Below are 16,595 nucleotides of genomic sequence, written 5' to 3'. Positions count from 1 at the left end.
TGCTCAATGATGGACACATTTGTCCTTCCTTCGGCCATTTTATGTGCAGCATCCTGGATCAGCACCAGAGCTCAAATGCATCAATGAGCTGCTTGTCACTGGCCTTTAGTGTCCATGTTTCACAACCATAGAAGAAGAGTGTTTCAACAAGCCCGACCTTTGTCGGCACAAGCCGAAAGGCGCCTAGAGAAATCAAGTTTTTTCCACCTCCTCTTACAATATGGCTAAAGAAATGGAGAATATTTTGGATGACATAAGGCAAAAGGCACCTAGAGAAATCAAGTTGCTCAATGATGGACACATTTGTCCTTCCTTCGGCCCATTTTATGTGCAGCATCCTGGATCAGCACCAGAGCTCAAATGCATCAATGAGCTGCTTGTCACTGGCCTTTAGTGTCCATGTTTCACAACCATAGAAGAAGAGTGTTTCAACAAGCCCGACCTTTGTGATGTTCGTTATCGCTTTGGTCTGGCAGATCTTAGTAAGTTTTCATAACCACAAGCTTTAGAGTGATCCGTCTTCTTATGCCATATTTAAAATTGTTTGTCATAGATGGTTGACCAAAGATAGATGAAAGAATGCACAATTTCCAGTTCCTTTAATCGACTTGTGTATTGGATGTGCGTTCCTCGATCAGTTTTGAATTTGTACTTGCTGACATTGATGTCTAATCCATATGACAGACTAATGCCCTTTACTTTTGCTAGTAGTTCAGCAAGTTCATCTTCGCTAGTGGCTAAAAGTATGGTGTCATCAGCAAATCGGAGAGTATGACACGTTATCCATAGATGTTGTTCAGTTGGAGAAGCAGGACACAATACCGCCTGACACATATTCATACACTGAAGAAATCAGACGTGTCAGCATGGGTCTTCACAGCTGCGAGGCAATTATTGTAGAGGCTTCTGATCAGTGCTATGACGTCGGCTGGCACACGGAACTCCGGAACCAGCTGCCACATCTTTTCACAGATAACACAGTTAAAGCATTTTCTATAGCCAAGGAAAGAAGTGAAAAAAGGAACACATAACGATTGCGATTTCTCGATTATTTGTCGTTATACTGAGAATTTGTCCGCAAGCTCCTTTTCCTTCAATAAACCCTGCTAGTTGTGTAGATATGTGATGTTGAAAGTACGTCTTCAAACGCTGGTCAAGATTTAAAAAGCAGGAACATCAGGGTTTAACGTTCCGTCGACATCGAGGTTGTTAACCACGCAGTGACTGAAGTATGGGGAAGGAAATCGGTCATGTTCTGCCAAAGGAACCATGCTGGTATTTGCCTGGAGCGATTTAGGGAAATGATTGAAAATCTAAATCTGGATGGCTGGACGCGGATTTGAACCGTCGTCCTCCCGAGTGTGAGACGAGTGTGCTAACCACTGCACCACCTCGGTCGACCAGTTCAAGACTTGAGTTGGTGAGTAGATTCAAATGGATGTAGCTAACCAAACTGTTTAACGCTCTGGAACTATACGACGTCATCAGCCCATTATATATAAGAAGTATATATCCATACAAATAAAAACGGATGTATGTACGTATGCATGTCTCCGTGTATGTTCCACATCTCCTCCTAAACCACTGAATCGATTTCAACCAAACTTGCTACACATATCCCTTATCGTTAGGCAACGATCACTGTGGGGTAAGTCCGCCGCTCGTGGTCTCGCGGTAGCGTTCTCGCTTCCCGAGCACGGGGTCCCGGGTTCGATTCCCGGCGGGGTCAGGGATTTTCACCTGCCTCGAGATGACTGGGTGTTTGTGTTGTCCTCATCATTTCATCATCATCCAGGAAAGTGGCGAAATTGGACTGAGCAAAGATTGGGTAATTGTACGGGCGCTGATAACCACGCAGTTGAGCGCCCCACAAACCAAACATCATCATCATCACTGTGGGGTAAGAACCACATATCATTGCTCAGGAGATATGTCGTCATAAACAACGAGGTGTGTGAAAAATTGCCGCATCATGCATGACGTTTAAATTTATTACTTGTGTGCTATTAACTCTATCCGTAATCAATTTCGCAGACAGTATCTATACATGCCACTAAAAGCACCCAGAATATCGTATCACGAAACGATAATTAAATCAAGATCCTTCGCTGTCGACAGGCGTTGGTATACATCAACGGGAAGAGTTGAAAATGTGTGCCCTGACCGGGACTCGAACCCAGGATCGCAGGGCTTAAATGGCAGACGCTCTATCCATCTGAGCCACCGAGGGCACAGAGGATAGTGCGACTGCAGGACTTTATCCCTTTCACGCTCCCCGTGAGGTCCACATTCCCAACATAATGTCCACATACTACATTCGTAGTGTCCCTGCCCATTACACCCATTACTCGCGGCAGGCAATCTTATTGAGTCCCGTAACAGTTCGGGCAATGCGTGTGCATCCAGCACGGAAGAAGGAGGTCAATGGCCGGTTAGCCTTAACTATATGAAGACGGATAGAGCGTCTGCCATGTAAGCAGGAGATCCCGGGTTCGAGTCCCGGTCGGGGCACACATTTTCAACTGTCCCCGTTGATGTATATCAACGCCTGTCGACGGCTTAGGGTCTTAATTTAATTATCATTTCATTCTAAGAGAGCTGCATGGTCACCGATAGTATTTGTTCTTTCGGACACATACTATCTTCATATATCGTATCACGGTTTGGGATGACTCCAGCTAAGTAATGTAAAACTGAAATTGCAAATATCGGCTGAAACGCCGAAGACTCTTAAGAGAAGGCGCGCGGAAGAATAATGGTAGTATATCACATCTCCAAATCATTTAAAATAAATAAAGGATTTAAACAATACTGTTGTTTATCTCCAACATTATTCAAAATATATTTTATTATTCAAAATATATCAACAATTCGCTTAGCACCACTGGAAAAATAAATCCACCAGAATTGCAATTCTGTTAAAAGACCACTGTGTATTTACCCTTTTATTCGCAGGTGATCGAGACCGATGAAGAAGATATCTCCTATATTATGAGAAAATTCAGAAGAATATACAAAATGGGAACTGAAGTTGAACATCAAAAAGGCAGAACATGTTAGCAGGGCAACGCGGTCTTGAAATAACGGACAATATAACCATCGGTAATTTTGAAACATATACGTAAATACCTAGGGAATATTATAAACAATGTCAGACCATGGCAGATGAGAAAGATATACAGTTCAGGAATAAGAACAACGTCAAAACTGAGCTGCGTTTAGTGGTATATATATATATATATATATATTCAGGAAACTTCAGAATCTACAAAGTAAAACTTGCAGTCCAGCAGAACAAGGGACTCAAACAATTTGGCACAGCTTCTGTTGTGCACAAATCAATTATAGATTCAATAACAAACTTCCATTCAACATCAGAAATAATCTCCACAACCTCAGTAAAATCTGGTTAAAATGAACTGATAAATGCACATGCTCCCACAAATGAGTACAATAGAAAAGATCCACAGGTAATAGATGACTTCTGGAAACTATTGGAGAAAACGTCAAATAAAATCCCTGCTCATCACGTGAAAATTATGTTAAGAGATTTCAATGGACAACTCGGCAAAGGGAAAAAACTCAGGAAAACAACGGGAGTTCATACAGCTCACAAGAAAACAAATAAAAACGGCGAGAGACTGATGAATTTCTGCGAAAATTTTGATCTTAAAATCATGTCTACACAATTCCTTAAACCTGTAAACAAACTTAAAACATGGAAATCACCAAATTCAGCTCTGGGTGAATTTTAGATAGACCATGTTGTCATATCTAATAATAATACCAAAGAAATACTCAACGTACGAACGAGAAAGGGATTTTTTGAGTCAGACCATCATCTACTGCAGATAAAGATTATATTTCAACCTTACGGAAAGAAACCACCAATGAACAAAACAGTTAGAATTGATCCAGAATACCTTATACTTAACAAAAGAGAAATTCTCCGGGAAATTGGGCAATCAGACGCAACGAACTGGAAGGAACTTGCAGAAATACTGCAAAACACTATGAAATTTGGCAAACCCCCAAGAAAGAGAAAACACGGATGGTGGGACAGCGCATGTGATCAAGCAATAGAAGAAAGAATACAAGCTTGGAAAACTTTCAGTAGCAACAAAACTGCAGAAAAATGGCAGGAATTTTTGAGAATAAAGAAGAGTTCATCCAAGGCAATACGAAGAGAAAAACGTGGATATGATATAACCTGGCTATTTTACAAAATTTTCAAACAAAACCTAACAGGGTATCAACCACCTAATCTGTGCTGCCGCCGGCCCTATGGATTGCCGGAAACTAACCGAAAAAAGAACTGTCAAATTTTTGCTAAATATTTTCGCTCACTTCTCAACTGTGAGCCTCCGACACAACAAGTAGATTTCGAACAACCTACATCCAATCCCGATTCAAATCCACCATCCTTTAAAGAGGTAAAGGAAATAATCAATTCCTTGAAAAGCAACAGGCCTCCAGGGGAAAACGGAATCATAGCAGAAGTATGGAAATTAAATGACAATAATCTCACACAAGCAAACTACAGAATTATATCAAACATTTGGGAAACTGAACAAATACCTGCAGAGTGTAAATGTGCAATAATTCATCCTCTCCACGCAAAAGGTGCAAAAACCGATCCAAATAATTACAGGAAATTTCACTGATCCCTGTTATATACAAAATTCTTTCAAAGTCCCTGTTAAACAGACTAGAAGAACAAGCGGACCATTAATAGGGGAGTATCAGGCAGGGTTTCGCGAAGGTCGATCTTGCATCGAACAGATATGGAACTTAAAAACTTTTGCAAATGAGAAGATGCAGAAATGCTGTTGTAACTTTTGTAGATAAAAAGGCTTACGATTCAATAGACAAACATTATTCCACACAGAAGAGGACTTGAGGATTGTCAGGAAAACAACGTCAGTTATTCAACAGGCATTAACAGATACAACCTCCAAAGTTAAATTAATGGGAGAAACATCAGAAGCATTTCCTATCCATACCGGTGTTCGCCAAGGAGATGTAATGTCCCCTCTTCTATGTAACATGGTTGTGGAAAAAATTATGACGACATGGGAAAAGGAAATAAAAAAAATCAGCTTGGGATTAAAAAAGAGCAGAGAATCAGGGTGAAAGGTCTGGCTTTCACGGACGATCTTGCCATTCTAACGAACAATAGAGAGGAAGCCAAACTTGCTTTGGAAAAACTTTACGAAATCTCATAGAAAACTGGACTACAAATCTCCTTCGAGAAAACACAGTACATGGAAATCAAACCTGTAGATAATCTCCCCATCACTACTCAGTACGGGAAAGTGCCACAAGTTGCCCACTTCAGATATCTGGTAGAGATAATCCAACCATCAGGACTGAACTCAATAGCCAATAAAGATAGAATCTCCAGATTACAAAAAGCATATAAGCTCACTTGGAATAACTATAATAATAAATCTATTTTTGCAATGCGAAACTAAGGCATTACAGCACAGTACTCCTTCCAGAAGCACTTTATGCTGCAGAAACTACAGTGATTCATGGTCATACGAAGATCAGAGAGATTGAAAAGTAGGCAAGAAAAATTCTGAGGAAAATATATGGGCCAGTGTTTCGGGAAGGACTTTGGATGAAGAGGCCAACTAGAGAGATTTACAAAGACATAGAAACAGTAACAGACACTTCGAGAAAGAGGAGGATGAAATTTCATGGACAATCAGCAGGATGAATAAAACCAGGCTCACAAGGCAAATCTTCGAGATAGTAAACAAGAGCAAAAACAAGACACAGTGGATCACTGAAACAGAAGAAGACGTTAAACAACTGGGAATCACACAAGAAAACATGAACAATAGAGAACAATTTAGGTACATCATAAAGAAACACACACTTTAACAAGAACACGTGGAGAACAGAACGGGAAAAAGATGGTCGGAAGAACGCAAGAGAGAGACCACAGTGAATGTATGAAGAGAATTTGGGAAGAACGAAGAAAGAAGAAGAAATCATGACTTCTCAAGCTCAGTGGCTCTCTTAAAAGAGATTATTGAGTCAGTTACCTTCAATGATTGGAGTGCTGGACAATTTTGAAGAAGATTGAGGCTGTAAGACGAGCATCAAGGATTTCCCATCTGGAATATACGAGGTGCATTCAAGTTCTAAGGCCTCCGAGTTTTTTTCTCCAGACTGGAAAGAGATAGAAACATGTGCATTGTTTTAAAATGAGGCTGCGTTCATTGTCAACACGTCCCAGAGATGGCAGCACAGTACGGCAGATGGAATTTTACCGCCAACGGCGACAATGAGAACTGTTTTAAATACTTAAAATGGCGACGTTTTCCTTACTTGAACAGCGTGCAATCATTCGTTTTCTGAATTTGCGTGGTGTGAAACCAATTGAAATTCATCGACAGTTGAAGGAGACATGTGGTGATGGAGTTATGGATGTGTCGAAAATGCGTTCGTGGGTGCGACAGTTTAATGAAGGCAAACATCGTGTGACGACAAACCAAAACAACCTCGGGCTCGCACAAGCCGGTCTGACGACATGATCGAGAAAGTGCAGAGAATTGTTTTGGGGGATCGCCAAATGACTGTTGAACAGATCGCCTCCAGAATTGGCATTTCTGTGGGTTCTGTGCACACAATCCTGCATGACGACCTGAAAATGCGAAAAGTGTCATCCAGGTGGGTGCCACGAATGCTGACGGACGACCACATGGCTGCCCGTGTGGCATGTTGCCAAGCAATGTTGACGCGCAACTACAGCACGAATGGGACTTTCTTTTCGTTGGTTGTGACAATGGATGAGACGTGGATGCCATTTTTCAATCCAGAAACAAAGCGCCAGTTGACTCAATGGAAGCACACAGATTCACCGCCACCAAAAAAATTTCAGGTAACCGCCAGTGCTGAAGAAATGATGGTGTCCATGTTCTGGGACAGCGAGGGCGTAATCCTTACCCATTGCGTTCCAAAGGGCACTACGGTAACAGGTGCATCCTACGAAAATGTTTTGAAGAACAAATTCCTTCCTGCACTGCAACAAAAACGTCTGGGAAGGGCTGCACGTGTGCTGTTTCACCAAGACAACGCACCCGCACATCGAGCTAACGTTACGCAACAGTTTTTTCGTGATAACAACTTTGAAGTGATTCCTCATGCTCCCTACTCACCTGACCTGGCTCCTAGTGACTTTTGGCTTTTTCCAACAGTGAGAGACACTCTCCGTGGCCGAACATTCACCATCCGTGCTGCTATTGCCTCAGCGATTTTCCAGTGGTCAAAACAGACTCCTAAAGAAGCCTTCGCCGCTGCCATGGAATCATGGCGTCAGCGTTGTGAAAAATGTGTGCGTCTGCAGGGCGATTACGTCGAGAAGTAACGCCAGTTTCATCGATTTCGAGTGAGTAGTTAATTAGAAAAAAAATCGGAGGCCTTAGAACTTGAATGCACCTCGTAGAACAAATGAGGATATACAGGAAATAACGTACAAGAAAGACAGCATAATGGATAAAATAAAAAAACAGACAAATTTTTCGGTTTGGACACTTAATGTGAGTGGGACAAGAAAGAATATCAAAAAATACATTTGATATACAGGGTATATCATAATTATTGGCGTAAATGCATACAGGTAGAAGAATGTGACATTAGAAGCAAGAAATTCTCAGTAAATACAGGGTCTAAAATGCGAACCTTAAGGATTATTATCACTTTCTCATCTCCGACACTGTGGAGCAAATCTCTTCTACTGCAAGTGCTTTGCTTTCCATATTTTGAGAGGAGGTAATCGGGCCAAAACAAGGAAAAAATGTTCAATAAACATGGGCTGTAAAGTGCATATGTTAGAAGCTATGAGCACTTCTTCAACAGAAGTGACGAGTTTCACAGTAGCGAATCTCAACTTCTCATGGCTCTTAAGGTAAGCACGAGCCCATGTTCTCCGGATCTTTTTTTTCTAGTTGCATTGCTTAGTATAACTTCTCAAAACATTCAAAGTAAAAAGCTTTCTGTAGAAGAGATTTGTTTCGTGGTACCGAAGATGAAGAAGTGCTCATAGCTCTGGAGGAAAGCTTTTTAGTGCCCACGTTTATTGAGAATTTTTTTGCTTCTAGTACCATGTACTTCCAACTGTATGCGTTTACACCATTAATTATGGTACACCCCACAAACCAACAAACAGAATGCCTAGAGGAAGACGGCGACTTAAATGCAGTCAAGAGATAGAAGGGAATATGACCAATTCATTTACCACAGTGTTACATAAACTTGTGTACAATATTTTTCATCAATATAGTTCATTTAAGTAATATTTTTCAATAGTGATTCATTTTTATTAAACATACCTGCAGAATTATAAAGTCTGATAAAGACTTTCGTTTTCCTGTCGTCGTCAGCTGCCTGTATATCATTTATATATTCTATTTACTTGTTTAACCTGGTCGTACTAGGGCCTTACATCGGACCAGGGTTTCGCACATACAGGACTCTCTTTACCTCTTAGTTATTTTAAGAAATAAAAATAATTTTAATATGACAAATAGTAATAAAATGATTTGAGTGTCAGTAGAGGTAATGTGAATGAATAGTACTGATTATCATCTATTAATGTGAATTCTGGCAGTACTTTTACAACTGCAGCTTCCAATAACAAAAATTATAATAATAACAATAATATAATAATGATAGTGTATAAAATAACTGATAGGTGTACGAAACAGGTACTTTCTGATATAGTGAGTTCTGGAGAAGGGAAATTTAAGGGAAATTTAAGGAGACTGCTCCCGCTAAGAACGCTGGGAAACGAGGAAAAATGTGGTTGGAAAAAAAACAATATTGTTGTTGTTGTTGTGGTCTTCAGTCCAGAGACTGATTTGATGCAGCTCTCCAAGCTACTCTATCCTGTGCAAACGTCTTCATCTCCCAGTACCTACCGCAACCTACTTCCTTCTGAATCTGCTTAGTGTATTCATCACTTGGTCTCCCTCTACGATTTTTACCCTCCGCGTTGTTCTCCAATACTAAATTGCTGATCTCCTGATGCCCCCTGACGTCGTGCTAACCGATCCCTTCTTCTAGTTAAGTTGTGCCACAAATTTCTGCTCTCCCCAATTCTACTCAATACCTCCTCATTAGTTATGTGATCTACCCATCTAATCTTCAGCATTCTTCTGTATCTTCTATTCTCTTCTTGTCTAAACTATTTATCGTCCACGTTTCACTTCCATACATGGCTACACTCCATACAAATACTTTCAGAAACGACTTCCTGACACGTAAAGGCCTTCTCGATGTAAACAAATTTCTCTTCTTCAGAAATGCTTTCCTTGCCATTGCCAGTCTACATTTTATACCCTCTCTACGTCGACCATCATCAGTTATTTTGCTCCCCAAATAGCAAAACTCATCTACTACTTTAAGTGTCTCATTTCCTTATCTACTTCCCTCAGCGTCACCCGACTTAATTCTACTACATTCCATTATCCTCGTTTTGCTTTTGTTGCTGTTCATCCTTTCAAGACACTGTCCATTCCGTTCAACAGCTCTTCCAGGTCCTTTGCTGTGTCTGACAGAATTACAATGTCATCGGCGAACCTCAAAGATTTTATTTCTTCTCCATGGATTTTAATATCTATTCCGAATTTTTCTTTTGTTTCCTTTACTGCTTACTCAATATACGGATTGAATAACATTAGGGATAGGCAACAACCCTGTCTCACTCCCTTCCCAACCACTGCATCCCTTTCATGCCCCTCGACTCTTATAACTTCCATCTGGTTTCTGTACAAATTGTAAATAGCCTTTCGCTCCCTGTATTTTACCCCTGCCACCTTCAGAATTTGAAAGAGAGAAAACAATATTATGAAAAGTAAAGTTACCATCCGCCATATAGCAGAGATGCTGGGTCGCAGATAGGCACAACAAGAAGAATGTGTGTCACAAATAAAGTTTTCAGCGAGTAAGACCTTCGTCAAAAATATAGGACGGACACACACACACACACACACACACACACACACACACACACACACACACATGAATGCAGTCTCAGGCAACTGAAGCCACGCTGGAAAGAAAGATGTAAAGGTGTAACAACCGCGTACAGAGACAATGGCAATCATTATTGTTGCTTCAGTAGATATGTTATTAACTGTCTTTTGAAACTGGAGATGTTATTCAGCTTCCTAATACAATGAGAGGAGGGTATGCTACTGAAAAGTTAAGTGACTGAGCGAAAAATTCAGACAGAAAGGATTATGCTCTGATGGGAACGCTTATTTCTGCCATGTGGTTCAGACCAGAGGGACAGCGTGCGCTTGTCGGCACGCAGCCAGGATAGCTGTGCGCGTGATTGCGAAATACGATCAGAATCGGTCGTCACACATATATCGAACACGAGCGTTTATAACCAGTTTCAGACGCCATGATTTTTCCTGAGCAAGTCGTTGCAGGATAACACCGGTTAATCAATGTTTGCACAAGTTTATTTTTCAAGCCATGGGGACGAGACTTTTATATTTTTGTAGGGCTTGGAGAGATGCTGATGGTTTGTTGCACATTGCAGTTGTGTGCTCAGTCAAATTTAGATTTTCATCCACTGTTACTCCCAGACTCTTTTCTGTTTGTCAACACAATAAACGTGAAAAATCAGTGTAGAGTAAATTATAGTGAGGTAGTTGTGTGGAGGGAGCATAGTTTGTCAGAAGCAGAGGGTCAGCTCGGTAAGTCTTTTCTTAACAACGATAGGGTTGCCATATCTAGATGGGACCTCGTCGGGACACTCTGAGACGGGGGTGTAGAAATGAAGTAAAAACTTTATTTATTATAATTACTTTTCATTTAGAACACAGTTATAAAGAACTTGTTGCGGCAGAAGTCGTTGGTACACCATGTTTTTCGGATTTCACCTTTTTCAGCAAGCCTTTTTTCCCTTTCAAACATTTATTAAACTCTATGCAAGTCAGCTTATAGTTAAACTGGCACTGTTAAACTGATTCCATATTCCCTGGTAGCGGTCGATTTCTTTCATTGGTCCACTAGGCCGACATCAGCGAAAATACTTTGCGCAGTGGCGTTGTGTGGGGGGAATAGAAAACAAATACTCGCTTAACTTTAGCAGCTGGCATTTGCATTCAGGTTTTTCGGTATCCTTAAAAAAGTAAATTTACCTTACTTCCACGGAGTGTTTTCAGTTCCATTCTTCCGAGTCACGCAGAGTTTCTAAAAAGCTCTTCAGATACATATATTCCTGAAAACAATTGTCGCCTGAAATCTTCACACCGTTTGTAGTCAGGTATTGTTGTTGTTGTGGTCTTCAGTCCTGAAACTGGATTGATGCAGCTCTCCATGCTACTCTATCCTGTGCAAGCTCCTTCATATCCCATTACGTACTGCAGCCTACATCCTTCTGAATCTGCTTCGTGTATTCATCTCTTGGTCTCCCTCTACGATTTTTACCCTCCACGCTGCCCTCCAGTACTAAATTGATGATCCCTTGATGCCTCAGAACATGTCCTACCAACCGATCCCTTCTTCTAGTCAAGTTGTGCCACAAACTCCTCTTCTCCGCAATTCTATTCTATACCTCCTCATTAGTTATGTGATCTACCCATCTAATCTTCAGCGTTCTTCTGTAGCACCACATTTCGAAAGCTTCTATTCTCTTCTTGTCTAAACTATTTATAGTTCATGTTTCACTTCCATACATGGCTACACTCCATACAAATCCTTTCAGAAACGACTTCCTGACACTTAAATCAATACTCGATATTAACAATTTCTCTTCTTCAGAAAGGCTTTCCTTGCCATTGGCAGTCTACATTTTATATCCTCTCTACTTCGACCATCATCAGTTATTTTGCTCATCAAATAGCAAAAATCATTTATTACTTTAAGTGTCTCATTTCCTAATCTAATTCCCTCAGCACCACCTGATTTAATTCGACTACATTCCATTATTCTCGTTTTGCTTTTGTTGATGTTCATCTTATACCCTCCTTTCAAGACACTGTTCATTCCGTTCAACTGCTCTTCCAAGTCCTTTGTTGCCTCTGACAGAATTACAATGTCATCGGCGAACCTCAAAGTTTTTATTTCTACTCCATGGATTTTAATGCCTACTCCGAACTTTTCTTTTTTTCCTTTACTGCTTGCTCAAAAAAGTGTTTTCAGTCATCACCAGTCTGGGGTTTCAGATAGCGTCATCCAGTCAAATACGTACTTGATATTTATTAAAAGAAATAGCCCATTTCTCTAAGTAATCAAATGCTATGGCAGAGAGAGCCATTGTCTCTTCTTTAAATTTTGTAATCAAATTATTTCTTTGTTATGGTTCTCATTGTTTAATTTGTTCAAATTCATCTTGGTTGGTACGCTTTCATTCAGACATTTTCGAGTCTGGTATTTTCTCGAATGATCGCGCTAAATCTAGAAGCTGTTTACATCGTCGATACAGGATACGGAACACGCAACGCCATCTGCGAGACGACCTTGTCAACAGAATCTTGTCGACATAAATAAAACTAACTGTGGCTGTATTTACCTATGCTAACATATGGCGTTACTTCAGTACTCCAGCCAAGCACGTAACAGTATTTTGCGAAATCAGGATAGTATTGAGTCTTGTCGGGATAAGAATGTCCACAACGGTGACAATCCCGATACGTCGGTACGGATGGGAACCCTATGCAACGAACAATGGCAGCGAATGCAATGCTGGCGGATAATCGCGAGTTCGTGTCCTGGTACGCGCCGAGGTGATCTTTTTATTCTCTGGAGATATACACATTCAGAAACGCAAACGAAATTTTCTTGCCGCCCACTAAGCCCTGTTTGATAACAACGCGTGCACGTGGCTGTTGCGCATGCGGCCGGCGGGCGGCAGCCGGCGCCTACGCGGCATTCAGCGAACGTTGCGCGGGAAGGCTCGGCTCACGACGCCACGCCAGCTGTTGGGCGTCAGCACAGCGCGGCGTTGCCAAGCCTCCGCCTCCGGAAGTGAGGCTCGCGATTCCACAGAACAAGGCGAGCTCCGAGGTTAGCAGCGAGCTGCGGGCTGGCCACACACGCACGGCGTGTGCGCCTTGCTCCGCGCTCGCCTACGTATACATGGAAGCCCACTCCCCAGCTGCAGAATTTCGGACGTTGTCCGGGGTTGTTTCTCGAGTATTTCGGTACAGGGTGATTCAGGGAAATGGGAAACTGAAAAAAAATTCAATATTTTTTTTAAATAAATTATTTATATCGTTTAACACCGGTAGTAAAAACCACGCAATTTAAGAATACATAAAGTTAATTTATTTCCTGACGATGATATCTTGCAGGTGAACTGCTCGTTTGCGCCAACATGCCTGCTATCTCTTACATAAATTCTGCATGGTTGGAAGCAACATTTTCAACAGGAATTTGTGCAACTGTTTCTCGAGTCTTAGCTCTCAATTGTTTACTGCAGCAGGTCGACTACGATAGACTTTGCTTTTAAGGGGGCGCCACAAGAAGAAATCACAGCTGACATCATGGGATGTGGGTTGTCATGGAATGTCTAGGTTTCTCGGAATTATACAGTTGTCAAACAACTGGCGTGCGCCAGCAACAGAAATTCGTGCTGTGTTTGAGGGTGATCTGTCTTGCTGCAGCCAGTCGCAGTAAATAATTTGTGAAAGTGTTTTTAGTTTTTGCTCTCGTCGTCCGTTACGGTGTTATTGAAGTAGTTGCCAGGCCATTCTCTTACACACAAGGTTCTGTTATGCCATTCGATGACTCAGCACATGACCCGGTAACTCTGTTACCGACAGTGGACGTCGGTGTAGCTGACTAGGATTACCTTGTCCCCAAAAAGGAAAATTTTGTTTATTAACAAACGGGTTGAGATGGAAATGGGCTTCGTCCGACATCTACGTGCAGGTTTCCAGAATGAGATTTTCACTCTGCAGCGGAGTGTGCGCTGATATGAAACTTCCTGGCAGATTAAAACTGAGACTCGAACTCGGGACCTTTGCCTTTCGCGGGCAAGTGCTCTACCATCTGAGCTACCCAAGCACGACTCACGACAAGTCCTCACAGCTTTACTTCTACCAGTACCTCGTCCCCTATCTTCCAAACTTTACAGAAGCTCTCCTGCGAACCTTGCAGAACTAGCACTCCTGAAAGAAAGGATATTGCAGAGACATGGCTTAGCCACAGCCTGGGGGATGTTTCCAGAATGATATTTTCACTCTGCAGCGGAGTGTGCGCTGATATGAAACTTCCTGACAGATTAAAACTGTGTGCCGAACTCGGGACCTTTGCCTTACGCGGGCAAGTGCTCTACGTGCAGGTTGTTGAAAAAGTCGTGCTGAGCGAGATGGCGCAGTGGTGAGCACACTGGACTCGCATTCGGGAGGCCTTCCTCAGTCAGGTTCTCTATGATTTCCCGTAATCGCTTGAAGCAAATGCAGAGATGGTTCCTTTGAAAAGACACGGCCGACTTCGTTCCCTAGTCCGGTGAGACCGATGACCTCGCTGTTTGGTCCCCTCTCCCAAACCAACCAACCAACAAAGGCATGGCCGGCCGCTGTGGCCGAGCGGTTCTAGGCGCTTCAGTCCGGAACCGCGCTGCTGCTAAGGCCGCAGGATCGAATCCTGCCTCGGGCATGATTAGTTAGGTTTAAGTAGTTCTAAGTCTTGGGAAGTGATGACTTCACATGTTAAGTCCCATAGTGCTTAGAGCCATTTGAACCAACAAACTCATTGTCGTTGTTTATCCTTTCAGCTATTCGTTCTCAGAATTGTCGTTGCAGTAGATGGTCGTTGGGTCTGCACTATCTGCAGCTTTTATGGATGGTAATTTAAGTCCTGTACCAATATTCTTCGAACGCTAAAAATATACAATTCAAAGAGAAGGACTGAACGATGTGGGTTTCTTATAGTAGCGGCTCGAATAGTTCCACTACTGAAACTTCTTGGCGTACTAGAAGTGTATGCCGGACAAGGAATCGAACCCTGGTCCTTTGCTTTTGACGGACAAGTGCTCTATTAACTGTGCTATCCTAGCACAGTGCGTTCTTACAGCTTTACTTCCGGCACTACCTCATCTCCTACCTTTCAAACTTCACAGAAGTTCTCCAGCGAAACTTGTAGGACTTGCGCGCCTGGAGGAAAGGGTATTGCGAAGACAAGGCTTAGTCATAGCCTGCAGGATATTTCCAGAACGAATTTTTCGCTCTGCAGGAGAATGTATAATGATATGAAACTTCCTTGTAGATTAAAACTGTATGCCGGTCTGGTACTTTCGCATTCACTGGCAAGTGCTTCTGGGAACATTTCCCATGCTGTGTCTAAGCCACGCCTCCGCCATTTCCTTACTTCCAGGAGAGCTGTTTTCACAGGTTTCGCTGGAGAACTTCTGTGAAGTTTGGGATGGAGGAGATGAGGTTCTGGCGGAAGTGTGGTTCTGAGGACGGGTCGCAAGTCGTGCATAAGTAGCTCAGTTGCCAGTGCACCTGCCCGCGAAAGGCAAAAGGTCCCTGGTTCGCGTCTCTGGCCGGCACATAGTTTCAATCTGCCAGAAAGTTTCATATCAGCGAACAATCCGCTGCAAAGTGGAAATATCGTCCCAGCTTCAATATTGTATCGAGTATGAACCGTTAGCACATGGTCATCAGCTCTCTTTTTCATTGCTGAGCCTGTTCTGTCAAAATTACACGCGTGCTAATTGCGTGTGCTGATGGAAAGTGGTCGCATCGTCTTACGTTGATGGCTAAATTCTCTACGTGTAGCCCCCACACCGTCATTGTTTTTGTAAAAATCTTTGATGGCAAAAGCACATTGTACTTCAGTTCAACTACGCATGATCAGTTACTGTGAGTGAATGGGACAAGACTGACATGAAGAAACAAGCAGTCTTGGAAGGAGTATTAACTTTTTTTTATTTCCAAATGACGCATTTCGCTTTTACTTATACAACTTCGGACTGGCCTACGGAAGAAATACAAAACGTCGGAATAGTGGCGTAACCTCATTCAGTGACACTGAATTAGCAAGAAAATATTAAACAACTTGGTAGCGATGAGTACATGGGAACCCGCATAAAATATCCCTGGAGGTAAATAAATACCCCCTGCCAAAGCTTTGAAAACTCTGCGCTTGGTCCTGTAAAATAAAATAAAACAGAAGATGAACGAAAGATTTTTTTTTCTTTTTAAGAAAATATGTGACCTGATTTGCCCGTGAATTGAGAACCAGCACTGGAAACAACAAGGAAGCAGCAGATTACCTTTTTGCGGCATGCGGCGCAGACCAATGTAAACCGAAGGGGATTAGGACTACAGTACAGATTTACACCATAAACGTTCCGAAGGCGTAGTTCACATTCAGGCTGCACATACTTATACATGAAAACGTGTAAGGCCCCCAAATCTAGTGTACACGGCTCTCGGCTAATGGCGCCTGCAGGCTGAGTTACGATAGCGTCCAGTTGCCAAATCTTGTCATAACAAGCATGACAGTAATTCTAAAAATTGCTGTCATATAACTAACATGATTTGTTGTTATGACAAGATTTAGCAATTGAACACTATCGTGGCTCATAGCCTGCAGGCGTCAACTGTCGAGAGCTGCAT

This window comes from Schistocerca cancellata, chromosome 9 (genome assembly GCF_023864275.1).
Source record: "Schistocerca cancellata isolate TAMUIC-IGC-003103 chromosome 9, iqSchCanc2.1, whole genome shotgun sequence".
Taxonomy (NCBI): domain Eukaryota; kingdom Metazoa; phylum Arthropoda; class Insecta; order Orthoptera; family Acrididae; genus Schistocerca; species Schistocerca cancellata.
The sequence above is the reverse complement of the archived record's forward strand: the minus strand, read 5'-3'. Positions refer to the sequence as shown.